This window comes from Aythya marila (genome assembly GCF_965140915.1).
Source record: "Aythya marila genome assembly, chromosome: Z".
NCBI lineage: Eukaryota > Metazoa > Chordata > Aves > Anseriformes > Anatidae > Aythya > Aythya marila.
The window spans coordinates 6481868-6506075 of NC_139080.1; positions in this window are offsets into that span (position 1 = coordinate 6481868).

Sequence of the window (24208 nt, forward strand, 5' to 3'; positions counted from 1 at the left end):
GTTTTGTCTGAAATTCATGACCCCAGGGACCTGAGCATTGTCTAACTGTGGTCAGTGCTGAAGAAGAAAATTCCTAAAATAAACCCTCAGAACTGTTAGGAAATGACTATGGTAATTGAGTAGGTTATGCAATTCCCTTATGACTTCAATATGGCAAAAAAATGGCTAGTTCACCCACTACTGAAGTAAAATTGTTAAATGCTGATAACTAAGTCTGATATCTCCAAATCATGAACTAAACTATCCTACTTTTCTTGTCTTAGGCCATTGTGATATGTGACATAGAAAAGATAAAAGAAGCTACTTCAAATAAGGATTTACCTAATCAGATACAAGTTATAAACAACTTTGTCTGAACTAGTCATTCACAAAATGTCCCTGTATAATCAATGGAGAGAAATAGCCACAGCTTGGACAAAATGTCTCTATTATAAAATAGGCTTCTAAAAGAGATCAGGTAAGAGTTAGGAGTAATGCACAGCAAATGTGTTTACATTAAGGATATCAGCTGCAGATTTCTGCATCATAGACGTCTAAACTAAGGCAAGATGTATCCTACTTTACCTCGTTCCTTGGCAATTTTCCAGTAAGCTTTTTCCTCTTCCATATGAGAATTCTAACACAAAAAGAGTGTTCTACAGAAACAGACACATCTTGAAGCTCACTAGATATAAGTAATATAATCAAAATATGGAGTGGAATATGGTGGAATCAAAAATCAGTGAAAAGGGAGACAGAGATGGATGAATAAGCTGGGTAGGATCAGTTAATTCACTGGCTACCTATCAGTAGTTATCTTATAACCTAGTAGTTATAGGAAATACAAATAATAATAATAGCAATAACAACAACAACAACAACAACAACAACAATAATAATAATAATAATAATAAAATATTAGTCATTCAACCAAGTACTCTAATATCTGATCAGGTCTGTATACCATTGTTAATTTTTTAATTTGATCAATTGTTAATTTAAGATTTGATCTAAGTCTTCAGGCTAAGACAAATAAGCAAAGAAATTTTCTATTATGATCCACATGAATGAAAAAGAAATAATAATAATAATAAAAAGTAATTAAAAAATACAATAGTACTTGCTAAAGCACACCAGTGCTTACTAAGTACTTACTAAGCACTCAGGTAAAGGCTATTTACTATGAATGCCTAAAAGTCCTTATTAATTATGAAGTTATTTGCTCTGCCTATGCTCGTTCAAGCTTCTGCAAGTAGTAGCTAACAAATAAGGCATTTGCTAAAAGCTAAACACAAAAAAGCTAAACACTCCAGGTAATCTTAATACTCTTCTTAGATTCTATCATTACCATTAGGGAAGTGACAAGATACTGCCTGTAGAGTCTGTTCTAAAGAGAACAGTTAGAAGTTTGGAGGAGAGGAAGAAACTCCGAACTAAAATCCTAGTTTTACAAAGCGTGTCTGAGATATTTCCTTATTAATGAAAACACATCAGTATTTTAGAACATTATTTATCTGATCTATCTCAGGCATTTCCTTGAAGATCAGACTTCTAGAATTATTTCGTAAATTTATTTCTATTCAGTAAGAATAACGAAAATCTAGACAACTCTTAATTGTATAGATAATACATATAACTGGTCGTATTACTTTCAGTCCTTAACACAAAAAAGATTTAGCAAAATATCTAAAATAAAATTCCGTAACTCAAATAGTTATCAATAGGAATTAGACATATATCATTCTATCAAAGTGAAGTGTAACTGAAAGATTAGGTGTAATTATGTATTTTTATAGTTCTTTCATTTCTTATCTTTTTTAAAATCAACTTATTTGTTAATAAAAGAGCAACGAAAAAGATTTTCCAGGACAAGAGCCAGGAAATGAGTCCAATAATGTAACCTTCCCCTTTTCCCCACACAATCTTAAATTCACAAAAATGGCCAGGCAATGCAATGACTAATATGTTGCAGACTACTGAGAATTTAAATATTCACATCTAGTATAAACAAGCAAGCAGGTAGATTGTTTAATGGTTAATACCTGACTCATGAATAAGAACACACAACAAAGAGAGAAATATTTAATTTTGTATTGTAGAACATCATTAGAAACTATTTGATAAAATACAATTGTGGTAGAGACTCCTTAATATGCGTAACTTTCATGTATGATCAATTCTCTCATTGATCCATTTTATTCTTACACAAAGAGTTTGATAATGATGGAGACTGATGACACAAAGTTTTTAAAAAATGTGTTTTCATCTATTGTATCGCTGAATAAGTGTAACTGAATGGTGTATTTTTATTTTTTTCCTCTCTTTTATTGTTTTCATGTGGAAGATCTATACTGTAGATGCATATTTGGGGCACTGTGAATTTGTTTTTTAAAGCCTTTTTTTTTTTTTTTATACAGCCCTTACTGAAGCACAAGAAATTGCTTAAGGAGAGGAAGTGGTTTAAGGAATCTGGGCTAAGTTCATGTACCTTTGCAGCCAGAGTAGTCTGGTACATTTTCCATCTTCCTTTTCTCTCTTCTGTCATTTAGAGTAAGAAAGTCACTCTCTGTTCATGAGATACATCTTGTATTTCTGTTCCCAGTTAAAGACTCGTGGAAATTTCAAACCACATTTAAGTTAGATTCTGTCAGGATACAAACATCTTGGTAATGGAGACTAACCCGGAAAGTTAACTTTCTAGTGGCAACATAAACCTGGAGACAGTTTATTCCAATGGCTTGTCTGTCTTTGACCACAAAATTTTCTGATGAATTACCATGAATGTGTCTGGTCATTCATGGTATTCCTAAAACTTTTGCCTCAACTTTTAATGATTTTGTTAATGAGCTTTATAAAAACCTATCATGTTCTAGAGGCACAATGCAGGAAGGGACTCAAAAGGCAAATGGAAGTTGGAATGCTGTAAAGAAAATATTTTATGCCCTTAAAAATCTGATCAGTAGAAACTGGGTAAAATAAAATAAAAATTGGGTAAAATATCTATAGAATGTCATGGGATCATTCAAAAAACCTTATACTGTTAAAAAAATCCATTGTGAGTTTTCAAATGCCAGAAGATGGCAAAGACTTAGAGAACTCCCTTAGCAGGGCAAGAGAGGTCTTGCATGACAAGAGCAAATGAGAAAAGAAAGACTTTCTTACCACAACAGAAATAATACTGAATGAGGAAGTGACTCCTTTCTGTACAGGAATAAACAGAGAGGAGTGGTTAAGCTAATTAACAACGAGTCAAAAAGCTGTATATGGAAAATGATAAGGTTTCTCAGAAACTTTAGAGCAGTAGAAAAAGTTTAGATAGACACTTCCAAAAGGAATAAGATGGAATGCAAAGAATTACATCAGAGTAAAAAATGTCGTCCTTGTAATAACAAACAGCTAGTATGTTGACCCAAGAAACAAGAGGGGAAAGATTATTGGAAGAAACAAAGGAACTGTAGAACATTTCTTCCAACATGACAATAGCATTCAGTAACCTGAGATAATGAAAATCACAGTTGCACAGCCTTCCTGCTCCTATGCATATTCTTGAATTATTATCTTAAAAGAAATGTGGGATATTTGAATAAGAGAGTGAATTTGGAAACAAGCAAATAAAACACCGTATAGAAAATACTAGCACTTATGGCTACAGTTTAACAACAACAAATTTCATTAGGAACTGTTCTATGAGTGATATGATATTTAAGTAAATATGTAGACAACAACTGTTTAGACATCCTCAGAAACAGTTTTCACAAAATCCCTACTTGGAAAGAAAAATCCTCCTGACTTCCTCTAGGCCAATGACAAAAATTCCAGTTTTGAAATAATCACCCTCATACCGACCACAGATAAGGTCACTTATCTGGTGATAAGGTGACTTCCTTGAAGCTGACTTTTACAATTAAGAGACAGTCAAATACTAGCTGTTTTTTGTTGTTGTTGTTGTTAGTGGTGGTGGTGGTGGTTTTTTTTTTTTTGTTTGTTTGTTTTTTTTTAATTAAAATTAATTAAAATATATATATAATTTTTAAATTAAAAAAAAAAAAAAAGTAAAACAAATATAACCTGGAAAAACAGAAAGAGGTATTTCTTCAAACTCTCAAACTCCATTATTCTTCAGTTTCAGCCGCTTTCATTTCTATTTTATTTGCTTTTATTCATAAGAATTTTTATCACACAAATATTTAAGGAATTAATCTTTAATGTTGTTTACAGAATAACTTATGGGTATGATATAAATTCCACTGAAGTAAAAAGTGATCCTTTTCATTATTTCAACTTTCAGTAGATTAACTTTGAAATTCCCATGTGTGCAGATAATTTATTATTTGTTATTCTTTTTTTTTTTCAGTGTTCATTATTTGTCATTCTTTATATATTATTGAATTCAAAACAGACAGTACAGCCATACTGTGTTATTGAGTAATCTATTGCACACATCATGATTAATCAACTGAAAACAGTATGTAATTTCAATTTTCTGTCCTTCAAGATCCTTCTCAAAGATAACATTATTCTTCATCATAAAGCTCTATTTTTCCAAGAAATGTGTGTATTCCTTTCTTAATTCTTTCTTATTTTAGCTGGCTTTAGGGTTTATATTCATATTTAAATTTATATTCATAAATATAATAATTGTTGAAATTTGCATTAAGCAAAAATTGATGCTGCCACTAGAAGCAACAAATTGTGAGGAACTTAAAATTTAAAAATTATTTCATTTTTTAATTTTTGTGTATTCGAAAAAGAATGAAAGAGTTCATTTTCACTTTCATTCAATTATTTGAGTAAAAATATTTTTAATTAAGTATTAGGATTTTTTTTTTTTTTTTTGTTCTGACAAAAAGAATGAGAGATCTGTTTTGAACCTTCCAGACTGAAACAATATTGACATTTTACACAACCCAAAAGCATAATAATGCTCAAGCTGTTGTAACTTAATACAGTCTTTTGTGCTTTAAAGGAATCTCATGATAGAAACAGAACATCAAAAAAAAAAACAGACAATGTGTGTCTGTCTCCCCCCTCTCATTGATACAATAGTAGTAAGAGATGGATGATTCATAGCCAATGTCATACTTTTGGTATAAGCAGAAAAATTGACATTGTGATTATTTATATCAACAAAATCTCTAATAATGATGAGTTTAATTAATATTTATGCCCTCTCCGTAAAGTCACTTAAATCAGAATTGACCTATGAAAAATTAACAGGAATTTTATGTTAATACGTGTCTGTACATGTATGTGTGTTAAATCTAGGAAAAATAGAGAAGAACATTTCTTGAATGATTTCTCAAAAAAAAAAAAAAAAAAAAAAATCAACTGTTTTGAAAAATTCATAAAATATGCTTTATTAGCTTGTCTTTGTATGTGTAAACAAACCTTCATGCAAATATTTTTACCATTTTTTTTTGTGTGTGTGTGTGTTTGTTTGTTTTTGAAAAAAAAATATATGGATTTTCAAATCATTTAAATAATGCTTTCCAAACTTTCATTTTCTCCATATCATGTTGAAAAGAAAATATCATATTGCTGATGGGCCAAAATGATAGCTTCCTACTGAGAGAGAAGATTAGCTTTTTGTTATTTTATTGTTTCGTAAGAGAAAGAACGAAGAGTTAAATATTGGCTGGGAACTATGGATGCTGGAGTTCAATTTTCAGTTCCTTCATGGCCTTCTTTATGATCTTAGCAAAGCAACATTTATTTATTTATTTATTTATTTATTTATTTATTTATTTATTTATTTTAATTCCTCATTAATAGTTATGGTATTGCATTTTCCATTGTACTTTTAGGTCTGGAGATCAGCACAGAAGAATATCATCATGGAAAGCTCACAGACCTAAACAGACCACTGCTGAATGCTTCACATGTTTTCAACAGCTTTATAAATACTTTGACAGTGCACAATAATTCCATGAAATACCAAAGGTAGAATTGCTATGTCCACATATCATCCACCGATTTCAGGGAAGACGTGCAGAAAAACAGTCTGAAATGAAAATTTCAGGATCCAGGACACTTCACTTCTGTGTACACTAGTAATCATCCAAAGTCCCCTAAGATAATCAAGATCCTTACTGGCTTTGCTGGCTTTGACACAGCACGATCATCATATTTATATTGCAACAGTCACTGATTTGTTTTTGATTGTTTTTTTGTTTGTTTGTTTAATTATTTTCAAAATATTACATTTTTTTCAGCACTCTAAAGTTACTTTCTTGTTTGCAATATCAACAGTTTGTAAGTCTGCAATAACCTACCTTTTTTTGAAACCTACTAATTCATTTTAGTGCTACAGAATAATACAGCAGAAACAAAGGAGAAAAAAATAAAAATAAAAAAATGATGGTGGGATAAACTCTACTGCAAGAAATATTTTATCCAGAAATTATAGAGGGACAGTTCATTATATCAAAAGAAAAATAATGTTTCTACTTTCTATTGGCAAATAGACCTGTAGATGAATCTGCTCCATATGACAATGGATAGTCCATAATTTGCGGATACATGCTTGAGTGCTCTTCATCGAACTCCTGTAAAGAAACACGGATCAAGATTATCCTAAGAATTTATACCACAGCAGAAAAGCTGAATAAGATTAACAATGTGGCTGCTCCAGGCTGTTTAGGAAAAAAAAATTGTGTTTTGTGCAGACATTACAGATGTGCTTGGCATGGATCTCATAAAAGCAAGGTGGATAAAAGAGCAAATATATTGAATATGTCAAGCTCAGGGAGAAAATTCTGGACTGCTACTGAGCCCAGCAAAACCACCAAAGCAGATTTTATAGTCTTTCTGAACATATTTATTTGTTTAGAAGCCTAGACTAGCATCAGCAAACCCATTATTTCTTCAACACCTGATTCCCTTTCTCTAGGAGAAACTGGCATGTTACCCCAGTGCCAGACTATCTTGCTAAAATGATGGCATTTGGCTTAGCATGCTCTTCACTAGTTTCTTCACTTAAGATAGTGACCCACTCTGATTTGCCAACAAAGAATAGGGAATAGAAGAGAAAGAGCAGTTCTTCTAAGAAACTGAATTCCTCTGGTCAGTAATTTTGATCGATAATATAATTATTTGTATTGCCTACATGCAAACATCCATGTATAAGAATATGTACACACGTGTGTGCACAGTGCCAGGTGAGGGCATTTGGCAACTGGCATCAGTTCCTAAGCTCCAGACAGAGCTGGGTTCAACACTTGCTGTTCTAGCTGGAAAACAGGGATAACAAGATAATTATCCTGCGATTAGAGAGCATTTACCTTGTGTTGCTTATGTAGCATGCAACTTACAAGGCATTAAGTTACAAGTTACAAGGCAATTACTCAAAAATATATGTATCAATGTGCTGAAAATAAAGCCAGACCCTTTCTTCTGGCCTTTGTTTTTTAAATTTAGGAATTTAACACACTGTTCTCTTTATCAGCCCTTTGTTCTGTTGACTTATGGGAGAAACAGAAATTGGTGCAACAAATTTGCGCTTTTAACAGGTTTATTATTGCTTTATTCCTTTATGGGGTCTTCTACGTAATTGCAAAAGATGATGTTATAAATCCCCACCGGAAATACTTATTCCTCTGTAGCCTGATGTCCAATGTCTAGAGGACATGAGCAGTGTGTCTCCCCCATTTGCTATTAACATGCCTACATGTTCCTCTTGGTGTATTAGAGGGCAAAGCAAACGGGGGACAAGGACTAAATGATCTGAACGGATAGAGGAAAGGGTAGACAGAGAAGATTTGAAAATAAGCCAGCAAACACTTACAGCAAAACTGACTACCAGCATAACATTTCCTTCACAACAAAGGTTGAATCAAAACCCTATTCCCCCAGCATATGAATTAGAAGAACAATTGTGTGATTATGATTAAAAAAACAAAGAGCATTACATTTTATGTTCAGCTATAATTGGTATTTATGACAATTTATGTAAACAGTAATGAAGCCTATGTGATTTTTGCAGGGAAATTGCATTATGACACCAATGATCGTTACTGTTAATTTTCCTGAAGATGATGGCAATCAGCAGGCATAGTTTCATTGTAAATAGGTTAATTTAAAATTCAAACGCTGCTGGTATTTCAAAATGAGTTCACATTTGATTTCTGAAAGCTTTGGCCCTGACTGTCAGGATGTCAGGGAAAAAATGCTTCACAACAGAAAGAAAGAAAAATCAAGTGAGAAAGAGAAAGAAAGACTGAATGAGCTTTGTTCCAGGAATGCATTTCCCTCTGTTAATTCAGCTGTGTTTCTAGGTGTGCTGTGTTTCTACCAATTACTCACCCAAGTTCATACTGAACAGGAGGTTCACAACATCTACAAATCACAAGCTAATCTAGTAGTTTGTCCAGTTTAGTTATGATGATTTTGCAAAAGGTCAGTATGGATGAATCCTCCTCAGTGGAAGGCACAGGCACTATGTTTCTTCACACAATAGACCAAATAGACCACCAATGGGAATGTCTTTCCTTGCCTCTCTGCAATACAGTTGAGTACCTAATAAAAGAAGTATATAGAAGTGTTTTCGTTTGTTTGTTTTGTTTTGTTTTGTTTTGTTTTTAATTCCCACCACTCTCTAATATAAGACTGTTTGTTGTATTGGTTACTATAATCAAACTCCCAACACTGCTGTGTGAGGAAAAGTAAATATCATCTCCCATTTCATGGAAAGGAAATTGAACTACTAAAATCTCAATTTTTCATTGCAAGAATAACAAAGGCAAGGAAACTACAGACTTTATGAACCCAAGTCAGAGAAAACCAGCATCCAGTTACACTTAAAACCCCTGAGATTAACTACTCCAAAACACCCTCTCTCCACCTGAATTATCACTAGATCTTTCTGCATGTACATTTTTATAAACCAGTCCAGAAGATACTTAACTTGTTTTCAAGCCCTTCTACCAAAGTTGTTTGAATGAATTTTCTTATCCTTAGATTGATTTGACTATGTATATCTAAACGATAACTTTCTCCAAAAGTAGATGAACAAGTAGTAAGCTTAGCAGCTAGTTCAGATAAAGACTGCAATGCCACCTTCAACACATCTTCAGCACAAGGTCGCTTTCAAGGACAACATTAACAACTTGTTCACAGTCTAATGACACATTTAGATTAGAGTTTGCAATGTACATAGAGAGCTTTTTTCCATTCTCTGCTCATTGCCAGATAAGATGTTTGATAGGAAACTACTGTAACCTTTCAGAATTCATTTATTTAGAAGAACTGAAATAATGAAATGCCAAATGAATTAAGAATGATATTTCTTATAATATCAAGTGAAGACAATTTAAATAGTCCATATGCACAAGTTCCCAGAGATGAATGATCTGTTCATTTGTTAGTGTAAATGGGATGCATTTGTTAGTTATTATTTGCTATGGATTGAGAATTTTTGAAGAGTGAAATTCAACTGCATACCTAAGATGGGCCAACAGAATATTTTTAGAATTAGAATGGCTTATACTGTCTCTTTTCATATGTGTCATTTTCAAAGGGAATTAGGCACCTTTCTTCACGAACTGTGTTGGAAAACCCAGTCATCTTGAAGACCCAAACTTCTAACAAGAAATGCCAACATATCTACTGATGCTGTTTCCATTAAGTAGCCAAACTCAACCTGTTTCATTTATTTATTTATTTATTTATGTTCATTCTTGACATGAATGAAAATAAATTGACACGAACAAATATGATCATTATCACAAGGAGGAAGGCAAAACACTTCTCACTGATAATGGCAGAGTAATTTAAGCACAGAATTTATAGGCTAGTATTAGCTGCCTTAAAACAGAATGGCTGCTCTTGGCTTGGACTGGCTGCTCCTGGCTTGGACAGGCGCACGTTTCGTTGGGTTAGAAACTGGCTGGATAGCCAGGCCCAAAGAGTTGTGGTGAATGGAACCAAGTCCAGTTGGAGGCCAGTCACTAGTGGCATCCCCCAGGGATCGGTGCTGGGGCCAGTCCTCTTTAATATCTTCATCGATGATCTGGACGAGGGCATCGAGTGCACCCTCAGTAAGTTTGCAGATGACACCAAGTTAGGTGTGTGTGTCAATCTGCTTGAGGGTAGGAAGGCTCTGCAGGAGGATCTGGATAGGCTGCACCAATGGGCTGAGGTCAACTGCATGAAGTTCAACAAGGCCAAGTGCCGGGTCCTCCACCTGGGACACAATAACCCCAAGCAGAGCTACAGGTTGGGAGAAGAATGGTTAGAGAGCTGCCAGGCAGAGAAGGACCTGGGAGTGATGGTGGATAGTCAGCTGAATATGAGCTAGCAATGTGCTCAGGTGGCCAAGAAGGCCAACGGCATCCTGGCTTGTATCAGAAACAGTGTAGCCAGCAGGGCTAGGGAGGTGATCGTCCCCCTGTACTCAGCTCTGGTGAGGCCGCACCTTGAGTACTGTGTTCAGTTTTGGGCCCCTCGCTACAAGAAGGACATGGAGGTGCTTGAGCGGGTGCAGAGAAGGGCGACGAAGCTGGTGAGGGGCCTGGAGATCAAGTCCTACGAGGAGCGGCTGAGGGAGCTGGGCTTGTTCAGCCTGGAGAAGAGGAGGCTCAGGGGCGACCTTATCGCTCTCTATAGGTACCTCAAGGGAGGCTGTAGCGAGGTGGGGGTTGGCCTGTTCTCCCACGTGCCTGGTGACAGGACGAGGGGGAATGGGCTTAAGTTGAGCCAGGGGAATTTTAGGTTAGACGTTAGGAAGAACTTCTTTACCGAAAGGGCTGTTAGGCATTGGAACAGGCTGCCCAGGGAAGTGGTGGAGTCACCATCCCTGGAAGTCTTCAAAAGACATTTAGATGTAGAGCTTAGGGATATGGTTTAATGGGGACTGTTAGTGTTAGGTCAGAGGTTGGACTCGATGATCTTGAGGTCTCTTCCAACCTAGAAATTCTGTGATTCTGTGAGAAGATTCACAGTGACTTGACTTGGGGCAGACTGAATCTTTGATAAAGCTGCCATCAATGTCAAGGACTAATCAGATTTCAGGGGCATGATGTTACCTGCAAGTCTGCAGATCTCTAAGTCTGTATGCCTCTTAAAGCTGAATATGTCAGAAAAATGAGGACTTGTCAATCTGCAAAAGGAGAGTAGATATTATGGTTCGTAGTAGGTTTCCATTATGACAACTTTGTTATTTACTACCAAAGTATAAATTACTATAAAGAATTGTCTTCATTGCAGTAAGACTTATTTATTGTTGTAGACAAAATTCCATCTGTTTTTGCTTCAATGACCCATGCTTTCCATTGTCTTTCTTTGTTTCATATGACTTCAGCAAGTGTTTGTAGGTTGCTGGAAATGAAGACAAAAATTCACCCAATAATGTCACTGGAATTGAACGTTGGGATTGGATAATGGTCTCCAACAGATGGCAAATATAAGTACTCTAACAAAGCAGGTATGTTTATTTTCAAAGCTGGAGACTATTTTCAATTGCAATATTCAATTTCTTTTTCATTACTACCATTACAGTGTCATGGTTCCTTGCCAATGAAAGAGCAAGTAAATAAAACAAATGAGTAACCCACAGAAAACCAGACATTGATTGGTCTGGTTAAGATCAAGTAATATTCTTTATTTTATTCATTTATTTTTTTTTCCCAACATGTTTCTGAGCAGTTTATTACTAACAATTTAATGAAACTTAAATAGACTAACAACCACCTGAATCGCTCATTGGTAATGGATAGGGTTTCTTTTATATTAATTATTGACAAACATAAACACATGTACAAATAAGTTCAAACCACACCCACTAAGAATCTCATTAGTACCTTCACAAAAGTGCTAATGGAATATTTGAAAATAAGTGAAAGATAATTGCTTATATTTTATCAATATTGCCAATAACTTCCATTCTCTTATTCTTCATCAAATCTCAGCGATGTCTGAAATCAGCAGTTCAAAATTTGTAGTGAAATGACCTCATACTCTGATCAGCAGTCTTTCCATTTTCCTCTGTCCATGCAAAGGTATGGCAAAGAGAAAAAGGAGTCTGAGCCTCAATCCATTTAAAAATGTATCTTACACACAATGACTAAGCTAACATTAAGTCTCCCCATGTGAAGACATCCCCTCCACCCACACAACATCATTGTGGAATTCACCCTCACTGCTTACCATCTGCCCAGCATGAGCATAGGTGAACAAGGATATACCGCTAACAAAGAAAGGGGAGCTGTTATTTATTATTCATCAATCTCCAGGGCTTCTTTGCCACTCAGAGTTAGCATACTTGCCACAGACATTATTTACCATTTGACAGTTCAATTCAGGTACATTGAACAGAGACAGTGCTTGTAGCTAGCACTCATGTATACCAGAACAGCCAGTATCTCTCAAGCATGACATGCACGTTATAGAGCAAATGCAAATGAACAGGCCCTGTTGCAAAGAGCTTACAATCTAATATAAGGGAGTGAGAGAGAAAGAGTAGCAAAGTGAGGCATAAAGATAACTACAAGAAGAGGAATATTGTTAACTGAAAGCATTTGCAAATCACTTCTTATACACTGCAAAACTCTTTAGATTGGATTAAGATCATTATACATATACAATACTGTAATAGGATATCATAATATGCTATAATGATGTTATACCTATCTATTTATGTAAATTCTGAATTACTAATTTTGGCCCAGGTAGTGATATACTGTATCATAATGGGTCAGATTATTTGCTTTCCCTATTCACCCAGGAAAACATTTATGGTTACGACACAAATTAAATTAAGTGCTGCAGTAACTTGAGAGACAAAAAAATATCTTGACCCACAGAGCAACATGGGACCAGATGTGCTGCCTCTACAGCTGCTGGCCAATGTCCTTGCAAAATCCTTCCTTCTATCACCTGTGGAAAGTTTTCCTTCTATCACCTGTGGACAAGATTTGTTCTCCTAAAACCCTGCTGCTTATTTATAATAACCATCCACAAATATATGAAAGATGCATGAACAAAAAATGGAAAAAGGCTGGATTCTGCAAGATATGGAAAGCTGGAGTTTAACAAAAATAAAATGTGTGGTAAAACAATTCACAAGTTAGATGATCAGTGTTCTGAAATGGATACTGCAGAGATTGAAAGGTTTTATGGCTTTCTTGTGACTACAAGAATTTAGATTTTAGTGAGTGTTCTTCCAGATCTAGCTATTTCCTGTTTGCTTCTTTGTGTTTCTCCTTGCTGCCTGCAAATACTGTACATGTTTCAAAAAGTTGTGGAAAAATAAGATAAATTTTCATAAGTGCTTTTGTTAAGATTAAGTTAATCTTAGTAAGTACTTTTGTTAAGAGGGGATTCAAGGGAAATAATTCTAAAAAGAAGAAAAAAAAAAAAAAAAAAAAAAAACAAAGCAGGAGAAAAGCCCATTTTTTCCTAGTTTAAAATGAAAACAGTAACTATGAAAAAGGTTACATAAAGTGTTTCTTTCAGAATGAGTTAGACTTCTTTTAAGACAGCATCCACAACAGAAACACTAAAGTTGCACTTCAGCTTTGTTTCAAAACTGGCAATATTTTCCATTCCAATTTGTGTATATTACAGGTTTATATATCATGGTAGCCTCTTGGTATGACGCTGTTACAGTAATATGGTGATATGTGTGTGTTGCATACGTAAGTATCACAGTAATTTTCCTGGCTTGGGAAGGGATGGCAAATAACAGCATTTTAAATCCATATTATATCACTGTATTTAAGATAAATTTGTGAAGAGGTGGGAAAATTTCCCCTTATTTGATGCTCATAGTCTAGAAAACTACCCTAGACTAAATATCAAATGCCTTTTAATGTCCAAAATGAAGTGCAATGAATACTACTCCTGTGTGCACAACAACTCCATCTCTAATATTAGGTGCATTTGTTGTTATTTAAAAGTAAATCATTTTATATTTACACATTCAATAAGTATCCTGCTTGCCCCTTCTATGAAGTTACTGAATTGTGAAAACTGCGTTTCCTTTTCTTAAAGGCATAACTACACCCTAGTTTCTATGATCAACAGACTCTTACTAAGGGCTCTTATTTTTCTCTTATGATTTTTTCAAGAAAAGGGAATGAGAGTTTTGGTCATTTTTTTCTTCTTTGGATCATCACAGCTCTCAGAAAATTTACAAGTCCAGTTGTAGTACACAACAAGAGGAGTTTAGAGGTCAAGAAAGCAATGCAAGTTGTGACTGACAATCAATCAATAGTATGGACTCCAAGCTAATCAAAATAAAAAAATATGTAAATTAATCTGAGAACTGATCACAATGTTTTTGGAAGTGAAACACAGACTTCTTTCAAGCATTCAGAAAAATGCTCTGCAAGCTGTTCACAACATTTCTCTTTAGCTATAAAACAAACAGAAACTATGCTAGAACTGAACAACCTAGAACTGGCAGTTTTCAATTTTCTTCAGAAAATTTGCACAAATTTCCTCTTGGCCAAGCTCAATGACTTATCAATGCAAGCTGGCAGCTGGCATGAGATACCAGCATGCCTTGGCAGCCAAGCTAGCCAAACTGCATGTTGGGGTGAATTGAGCACAGTACAGTCTGAAGAGTCTGTTGCTCAATTTCGTGCTGGTGCAGCCTCCTCTCAAACACTGCATGCTCTTCTGGCCTCCATGATGTGGAAGGGATGTGCATTAGGAGCCAAGCAGCAGGCATTGCAGCTGTTAAAGAGTGCTGCAAAGAGGCACCTTGGTGAGGTGCTTGAGGCCAGGTGTACCACCCATGCTGGGAGGCCAGGAGGCACAGCCTGACCCCATACAGCCTCCTCGGGAGAGGAGAGGCCACAGGGCAGTGCCAGCCTCTTTTCTGCATGATAACTGATGATATAGAAAGCAGGAACCACCCTGAGCAGCGCCAGGGGAAGCTGAGGCTGGGCTTGAGGTAAAATGGCATGAGAGTGGGCAGGCACAGTGAGAGGGGTCCTGGCCTTGTGGTTGGTGCTAAGGAGGCATTTGGGTAATTTGGAGGAGGCTCTTGGCATTTGCCCAAATGCTCAGGAAGCATTTGGGTAATGCTCTCGGCAGCATGTTTTAACTTTTGGTTAGCCCTGAGATGGTCAGGCAGTGGGACTTTATGGCTGTCCCAGGGCCCTCCCAACTGAAATGCTCCCTCGCCTCTATTCCCAGTCAGTGGAATAATTTAAGCAAGCAGTCTCTATTTTCCCCTAAAGCTTTTGCTATGACTCGAAACATCACTCTCTGATTTCTGTCATACATACATCTGATTTCTGATTTCATCACACATCTGATTTCTGTCATACATATTTTCTCCTTTACATTGTAAACTTACCTTCTAGTTAGATAAAACATCTTGTCTCATCTGCAAGTTAACCATCAGAACATCATATGGTATCCCTTAATTTCACAGAGGGACCATCTTCTCTGCAGATATGATAACCACTGAAATTACAATGTTTCAGGTAACTGAACCTTTCGTAATGAAGTGAAGGTGTTCCTGATTCTGGAATTAAACATAGCTCTTTTTCTTTTTCTTTTTCTTTTTCTTTTTCTTTTTCTTTTTCTTTTTCTTTTTCTTTTTCTTTTTCTTTTTCTTTTTCTTTTTCTTTTCCTTTTCCTTTTCCTTTTCCTTTTCCTTTTCCTTTTTCTTTTCCTTTTCCTTTTCCTTTTCTTTTTCCTTTTCCTTTTCCTTTTTCTTTTCCTTTTTCTTTTTTTTTCTTTTTCTTTTTTTTTTTCTTTTTCTTTTTCTTTTTCTTTTTCTTTTTCTTTTTCTTTTTCTTTTTCTTTTTCTTTTTCTTTTTCTTTTTCTTTTTCTTTTTCTTTTTCCTTTTCTTTTTCTTTCTTTCTTTCTTTTTCTTTCCTTCTTCTTCTTCTTCTTCTTCTTCTTCTTCTTCTTCTTCTTCTTCTTCTTCTTCTTCTTCTTCTTCTTCTTCTTCTTCTTCTTCTTCTTCTTCTTCTTCTTCTTCTTCTCACAAAACACAAACCACTTCTGAATTCATAGAGTAATACTGCTCCTTTCAATTGTCAGAACACTTTAAACACATTTCATGCTTCAAGTCACCCATTATTACATAGCAACCATTGCTATACTGATAAATAGTACTTTTAGCTGGTCGCAGAAACATTAAAACGCAAGGATGGGATTCACCTTGCCTAACTTTAGCCATCTAGAAATTAGGTGGTTAATGTAAGGTAATCATGTAAAACAATTTTGTAAATAGAAAGTGGTAAGCCTCTTTAGTGGGCCATTCATCCCATTCTAAATTAGTGTTTAAGGTAGCAGGATGACTTTTCCAGGTAGAGGTTCATGTCTCACCGTTAGTTTAGAAGGTGATTTAATGACTACCATAGACAGCACACTTAAATTATAAATTCTAAATGGCTTTGTGTGGGTAAATAAGTCCTACCCTGCATATAACTGAAAAGCAAGAAGAAAATGAAATATAAACAAAACACTTCAATTTGGTCACAATTCATATATTCCTCATTATTATTCTGATACTTCACACATTCTTATTCATTTAATGCAGTGGTTTTACACTTTTTTCCTCAATTCAAAATTCTTTTTTTTTTTTTTTTTTTTTTTAATTGTTTGTTCGGTGTAAGGCTTTTGATTCTTTTCTTTTGCTGAAGAAGACTGTGATATATTGTGGGAAGTAGAGGCTCTGCATATAAGATCTATACTGGACAAAAAAGCCAGTGCAAATCTTCTACACTGTGGCTACAATAAGAAAAAACAAAGGCAATCCCTGACTGTCTAAAAAGATGAGTAGGAATAGGTACTAGTTTAACATTTATATATGATGGAAATAAAACAGATTTATCATTATTAGTATTAGCATTAGTATTAGTATTATTTTAATACTCAGTTCTCAGCTTTCAAAAACAATGATGAAAACCAGGGAAGATGCAGAAAAGAACTACAAAAAATTATTTAAGAGCCATGGAAAATGCCTTACAGCGAGACATTTAAAGAGCTCTACCTATTTACCTTATCAAAAAGAAGATTGAGAGGTGATTTGATTAGAGTGTCTAAGTACCTTCACAGGGAGAAAACACTAACTACTAAAAAGCTCTTTAATCTAGCTGAGCAAGGCATAACAAGAGACGGTGTCTGAAGCTGAAGCCAGACAAATTAGAAATAAAGCACAATATTTTTTAACAGTGATTAACCACTGAAGCAAAATGTTATGGGAAAAAATGTGTTCTTTTTTCTCTTGATTCCTTTAAATCAAGTGTGGATGCCTCTCTGAAAGAATAAACATCTCTTGAGGTAGCTAAGTTTGGAGTGAGATTTGAAAGAGGAGAAGGATGTTTACATGAGGGCAGGAAGATGTTTTAGTGGGCTTGATGTGGAGGCTTTCCATTGGAAATAAAGACTTACAGTTTTCAGAAAGTCAGTTTTACTGATCTCATTGTCTCCTCTGCCTTTAAAATCTGTGAATCATGCAAATTGTAAGCAAATCTTGCTTTCAGGCAGGCAATGCAGCCAGAGCTATTGAATATTGATCTCCAGCTGGGAACCCGAGCCCACTGAAGTAGATTTCACTGGTCTATAAAGGATCTAAATTTCTTAAGTAAAATTGAATAGGAAATATCATTTGCTACCCTTAAACATTTTCTAGATTTTAGACAACTTCTTGTTCTCCATGGGGACAAATTGAAGAACATTTTCAGCTCACTGAGACCTGACAGCATTTTGGGGAATGTTGCTGTATGAACAGATTTCCTGCTTGTGTGGGTCTTCTACAGCCTGACCCATAGTGAAGTTGTAATCACCACAATGCAGCAGGGCAATAAGGGAAATCATCATCTGAGAATCATCAAAACTTTGGTTTTGAAATGTCATTTTAAGTGTCATGAAGCGTGTTTGTGCCTCATTTTGTGATATTGCATATTTGCAGGTACACTGAGGGCTTAGACATGAAGGAGCAATACAATTTGTCTGTATAACCATAAAAGTACAAAGTATGTGATTTGGGGGCAGGAGAAAACAATAACAACAACCACAACAAAACAACATTCTGTGACTTACTTGCAGAGAGCTGGAGGAAGGAGTAACCAAACAGAAGAATCAAAATCTCAGAAGGGCAAAGGTCTTATAAAAAATATATATGTTATTTGCATTTGAATGTGCTCCAGTCGTGTATCCAGCTGGGCAGAGTACATTTAGCTGCATATTGTACACCACTGTCTGCACATGTGCCTTTGTGCAGCAGGGCAGTGTTCGTTTGGATTTTGTCCCTGTACACTGCTGCTGCTGCTTTTGCCCAAGTACGTGTTACACTGTGGATGCATGAAGGCATAGCTTTCAAAGAGAAACACGTGTGTGTCAAATGATTAGACAAATAATACTTTTATTGCTATCTTTTTCTATCTTTTACAAGGAATTTTCTTTCCTGTCCCCTCAAGATATAAATAGGAATTAAAGAAAGCTGGAAATTACAAGATGCTGCTGCTGAACAAGAGAACAGGGACAGTAACTATTGACAGCAGGTTCATTATTCCTTTTTTTTTTTTTTTTTTCCTGCCTTTCTTTAGGCTTAAGACTAGTTAAGAAGCCAATCTTTCTCCTCTGCACTCCACTGGCTGCTTCTGCCTGGAGCTGGCTTGTTATAACCCACTCAGGCAGTTGGGTGCTGTCAGTCACCACGTCAGAATCAGTGGTTGCAGATGTGTGCTAGGATGCAATGTTATTTCTCCCTCCTCCCTGCCCCCCCCCCCCAACAAGTAACAAGCAGTTAATAGATTTTATTCTAATTATTCTAACTGCTACGTCTTACAAAAAAAAAAAAAAAAAAAAAAAAAAAAGGGACAGGGGGGAAGGAGAGAAAGTTAGAAGAGTCACAGCTGATTTGCAGATAAACACATGCAAAAATGAGGTGAAATGTTTTGAAGTAGCAGTTCTGTGTCCAAGCACAATACTAATAATGATACAAATCATAAATTCACTCTATAGGGATTTTATTGTGTATGTGGAAAGCCGTAACATTCTTGTTATTTTTATTGTTGTTATTTCCTTCAGAGATAATACAAATTTCTGATGCTTCCCCTTGCTTTAGAGGGACAGTCATGACTGAAGGTTGTCCTCAGATTCATATTTGTACACCTTTTTTATTATATTGAATTGGTGCTGCTGGCTTTTTTGAAGCAGAAAAAGAGCATGGGTATTTCCTAGTTCCAAACCAGCCCTGACTTTTCCCAATGTTGTCAGAAAATGTTACCTTTGCAGGTCTGAGGTCTTAATTGCATTTCAGATAGCCTCAGCTCTAGATTTAACCCTAGTCCTCAAGAAATATCAATGTGTTAGAATGACGGCTTTTAAACACAACAATAGGCACACAGCAAAGGAACCTTGCAACACATATATGCACAGTGGTGCTTTCAATAACCGTGACAGCTCTGTGTGAGGGGAGATGAAGTGTTGCATCTCACCTGCCCCAGGACATCTGTAGGTAGCATGGCCAGATGGAAAGCCATTAGCTGGATCCTGGGTGTTTGCACACCAGTGTCTGCTTCCCAGAAAAAAAAAACAGGAAAGAAACCTGTGGCAAAAGGCTGCTGGACTTTCTCTTCTTCTACTGAGGAGCTGAGAAAAGCTTAGCAAACAGTGCCCCCGACCCTAACACCCTAACAAGTTGCCAGTTAGCTTGTCTTTAGGTTGCCTTACTCCAGGAGAATTTATTTCCATTCCTGTGAGAAGGAAAAATAAAATAAAATAAATTAAAATTCTTTTATCTACTAACAAGCAAATATTTCCCAAGCTTTTCACAGGAAGTGTTAAACCAAATGACATAGATGATGGATATAACAAGAGGTAAGAAAGAAACTTCTTTTATTTCCAAGCAAACATAGCTTAGGAACAGGTAGTACTGGAGTTCCCATTTCTATTGGACTGTGTTACTGAAGTAAGTCACAAATCCTCCTTGAACTGAAGTCAACAGCAAAAATGCTATCAGCATGATAGTTCAGTTCAGGCCTTCTAATATGACTGCTCTCAGAAGGGACAGAAAATTAGCTCGCTAAAAAATTTTATGGTATATTTTTGCTAACAATACAAAGGAAAATGAAGGCACTAAGATTTTAAAGAGGTAATTTGAATTCTCTTCTGTCTTTTGCTGTAACTGTATTTTATCCAAACAAGGCAGTACATAAAGAAATAATGACTGCGGGGATGGGGGGGGGAAGGGGGAAGACAATTTCACTGTCACCTAGAATGACCTACCTGTTGGCCATCAGCAATCTGGGCTGGTAATGCAGGACCTTGGATCCTGCTGTGTCTTTCCATGCCTCCCTCCCTTCCTTTCTATGCATGATGAAATTCCCTCAACCTTGTGCAAAAAGGAGCCATTCTCAGTAGCTTGGAAGACTCTTCTCCTTCCACCAAAAGTCTGGCACATAGAAGTCTTATGTCAATGCAAGAGGAAAACAAACAAACAAACAAACAAACCAAACAAAAAAAACAACAACAACAACAAGAACAAAAATTTAAATCCTAGGCTTTTAAAGCTGAAAAACAGAGATGGTGGACACAAACCTGTAAAGAAATGGTTCTCAGATTTTTGCACCTGTAGAAATCAGATAAATATTGTAATGCTAAACACTGCCATGGACAGCTTAACTCCCACGGGATTTGTGTCTACTTTTAGCTACTACTGTCACATTTGTATCTTGCCTATGAATATGGATATCTTAAATATATTCCTTTTTGTGAATAAGTAGCTTCAAAAGGCCTTCACTGGTTGAAGTTTAGAACAAGAATTTCTTGAAGCAAACAACCAATTTAAAAATAAAATAGACAAATTGCAGAAATGAAACAAACAAACAAACAAAAACCACTTTTAGAAAGTAATATCTATATAAGAATTTACTATTGAGATTTGGAATATTTTATACATTTGAAGGAAGAAATTTTTATTACTGTTAGAATACATGCCTTGTCCAACTCTTGGAGACCTCATACAGTTGAGATTCACCCTGCAACGAAAACCTGCCTAGAGCTGCTAAATCCTGCCATGTTTGACTGCTCACCCATCACAGTTGCCCTTGTTTTACTGTGAAAGTGCTGCCCTGGAAGAGATTTTACTTACCATTCATTTATTTATTTAAATTACTTCTACAAGGCCAAGTGAGTTCTGGGAAGTGTACCAGACTGTGGGCCCTAGAGACTCAACTTCTCTTATTTATTTAAAGAAAACCTAATGGGAAATAATTCTCATTCAAACTGCTATGCTTCCCCTCCCCTTCCCTCCTCTGCTCACACATAAACATACACCAAAACCTGAAGACACAGTTTCCTGTAAAGGATCGGTTTCTAGGCTGAGAACAAGAGTCACACTAAGTATATTCTTCCTGAAACTGGAATTTGGATGAAATTTAGGGGACCAATTCAAATAAAGCAGTAGGGAACACCTGCTCTATCCCACGTAATCCTAGCAACACTTATTCCCTCTTAGGATCTGCTTCATAATGAGAGATCCTCAGTACTACATTCAGGTGTAAAACTTGGAATATATCTCTCACTGCATCCTGGTTATACTGAGTATACTTTTATTTTATTTTATTTTATTTTATTTTATTTTATTTTATTTTATTTTATTTTATTTTATTTTATTTTATTTTATTTTATTTTATTTTGTAGGTTGCATTGTGAATAAAATTCTCTTTTAGGAAATGAAAGACTAAATCCCAGCTCATATTCTTTATTTTGTTGAAGAATATGTTAAATATTAGGCTATGTAGGGGACTTTAGTTCAGCTTTTTAGTTCAATTTTTGAATTTTGCATTTCACAGTCGATAGATTAAAAGAACTATGTCTTCCAGGGAGTGCAGTTTGCAAGTTAGCATACTAAAGTAGTCAATCTAAATAAGATCCTTAATGCTTTGACTTTACTTTCCTAAAACATTGACGTCAACTGTTGACAAGTAGTAATGTTTTTATCCTAGTTTACTTTTACTCCAATCTGCTAATGGTTAGTTTATTTTAGCAACAACAGCAGGAACACTGCTATGTATTTGCAATTAAGTGGGTCTTTTTTACATTTATGTTGACTTATGATGGCTGATGATTTCCCCTATCTACTTGGAACAATAAGGATTCTGATTGGCATCTAGAACAACTCTCAGTCTTTTTTGTTTGTTTGTTTTTGTTTTGTTTGTTTGTTTATTTGTTATGGTTTTGGCTTTGGTTTGGTTGTTGTTTTGTTTTGTTTTGTTTTGCTTGCTTGCTTGTTTGTTTTTATTTCCCCCTAGGAATCAAACTCTTCTCCTTTCCTTGTGATAAGAGTATTATATATGGAGTGGTAATTCGTGTCGAGAAAATGTTTGATATTAATAAAGAAGGGGGGGGATGTGGGAGTGTGGCCATGGGGGTCGACAAGCCCCATGGTTGATGATAACATCAGACTCTGAATGACGAGGCCATCAGGAATGTAAAAGAGTTTAGAGGGAACAGAGAAGGGTGGTTCAAGAGATGCCATGCCCTCTCAGGTTGCTTGTTCTCCAGCCAGTAAGGCATGGAAGTTGCTGGGTGCTTGTTGGTGCTGTTACATGCAAACTTGTTTTACCAATGAAAAGTTGTTTTTGAAAAGGACTGCTGTAGGGAGAAGGGTATAAGAGGGGAGCCTTACCCTCAAGATTAAAAAAAAAAAAAAAAAAAGAAGGCAACACGATGAAGTTATGTCATCAATAAAGAAGCAAAAAGAAGGAATGAAAAGGAACAGGCTAGCAGAACAGAGACCAGGTCGGGAACAGGCACTTTGATTGTCTCATGAAGATGGGTTCGGCCAGACTCAGCAAACCTCTCAGAGAAGCTCGTACAGAAAGTCGCTGGAAACAGGCGCACCAGAGCTAGAAAGAAGCTCAAGTTGAGAGAAGCGGACCTGCACACACAACTGCCCCTCGCTGGTAAGCAGTTGTGCATTACAGGGAATCATGCATCTGTAGAAACAAAGACAGTCCTGGTAACCTTACGGCTTATTCTCTGTTATAAATGAAGTCTCAACTCAATCTGAATTTAGTAATATTTATAAAAGGAATATTTATAAAAGGTATAAAAAGCTAGTAAACAGCGCTGGGTGTGCAGGGAGTCTATGCTCCACCAACACGCACACATGAACATCAAACTTTCTAAATATACAGAACATTGCTTTTACATACTAAACCCAAGTATGCCTATACAATCAGAAAAGGTAACAAACAATCCTTTAAGTTCCATGACTTAATGGTCTCCTTTTTTCATTCCTTTTGAACAATATGTCTTGCTTTAAGTTGTTAAGCAACTCGGTCCTTGGGCCTTATGTACCCGTTCTTCCCGAATCGAAGAAAAGCAAATCCATCTGCTTCTCAAGGCCAAGAGGGCCTGGGTCAAAAGGCACGTCCACGTCACAAGGGGGCAGAACAGCAAAGGCCTTCAATGGCAATAGTAGTGGGGGGTGGCCGATGGCGTAGCAGTCAGATCAGTAAAGGAGCCCACAGCTCCCTCACAGTCTGGCAAACCCCACGTTTCTGACTATGGTCCCACATGTCTCTTTAAGGCCTCAGAGACTGCTCGCCAGGTGCCAAGCAATCCCACCGCAACCGTGTTGCTTTTAGTTGCAGAGTCCCCCAGCTTGACCTCAATTTGATCCCATATTCCAGGATCATAAACTGTCCGATCGTTAATAAAGGAGAATAAGCTGTAAGGTTACCAGGACTGTCTTTGTTTCTATGGACGTATGATTCCCCATAATGCACAGCTGCCTACCAGCGAGGGGCAGTAGTGTGCGTGGGTCCGCTTCTCTCAGTTTGAGCTTCTCTCCAGCTCCAGCGCGCCTGTTTCCAGAAACTTTCTGTACGAGCTTCTCTGAGCAGTTTGCTGAGTTTGGCCAAGCCCATCTTCATGAGAAAATCAAATTGCCTGTTCCCGACCTGGTCTCTGTTCTGCTAGCCTGTTCCTTTTCATTCCTTCTTTCTGTTTCTTTATTGATGATATAACTTCGTGTTGCCTTCTTTTTTTTTTTTTTTAATCTTGAGGGCAGGCTCCCCTCTTATACCCTTGTCTCCACAGCAGTTCTTTTCAAAACAACTTTTCATTGGTCAAACAACTTTGAATATAACAACAACAGCAAACAACCAGAAACTTCCATACCTTAAGGGAGGCTGGAGAACAAGAAACCATCTGGAGAACAAGAAATCTGGAGACTGCATGGCGTCTCCTGAATCACCCTTCTTTGTTCCCTCTAAACTCTTTTATATTCCTGATGGCCTCATCGTTAAGAGT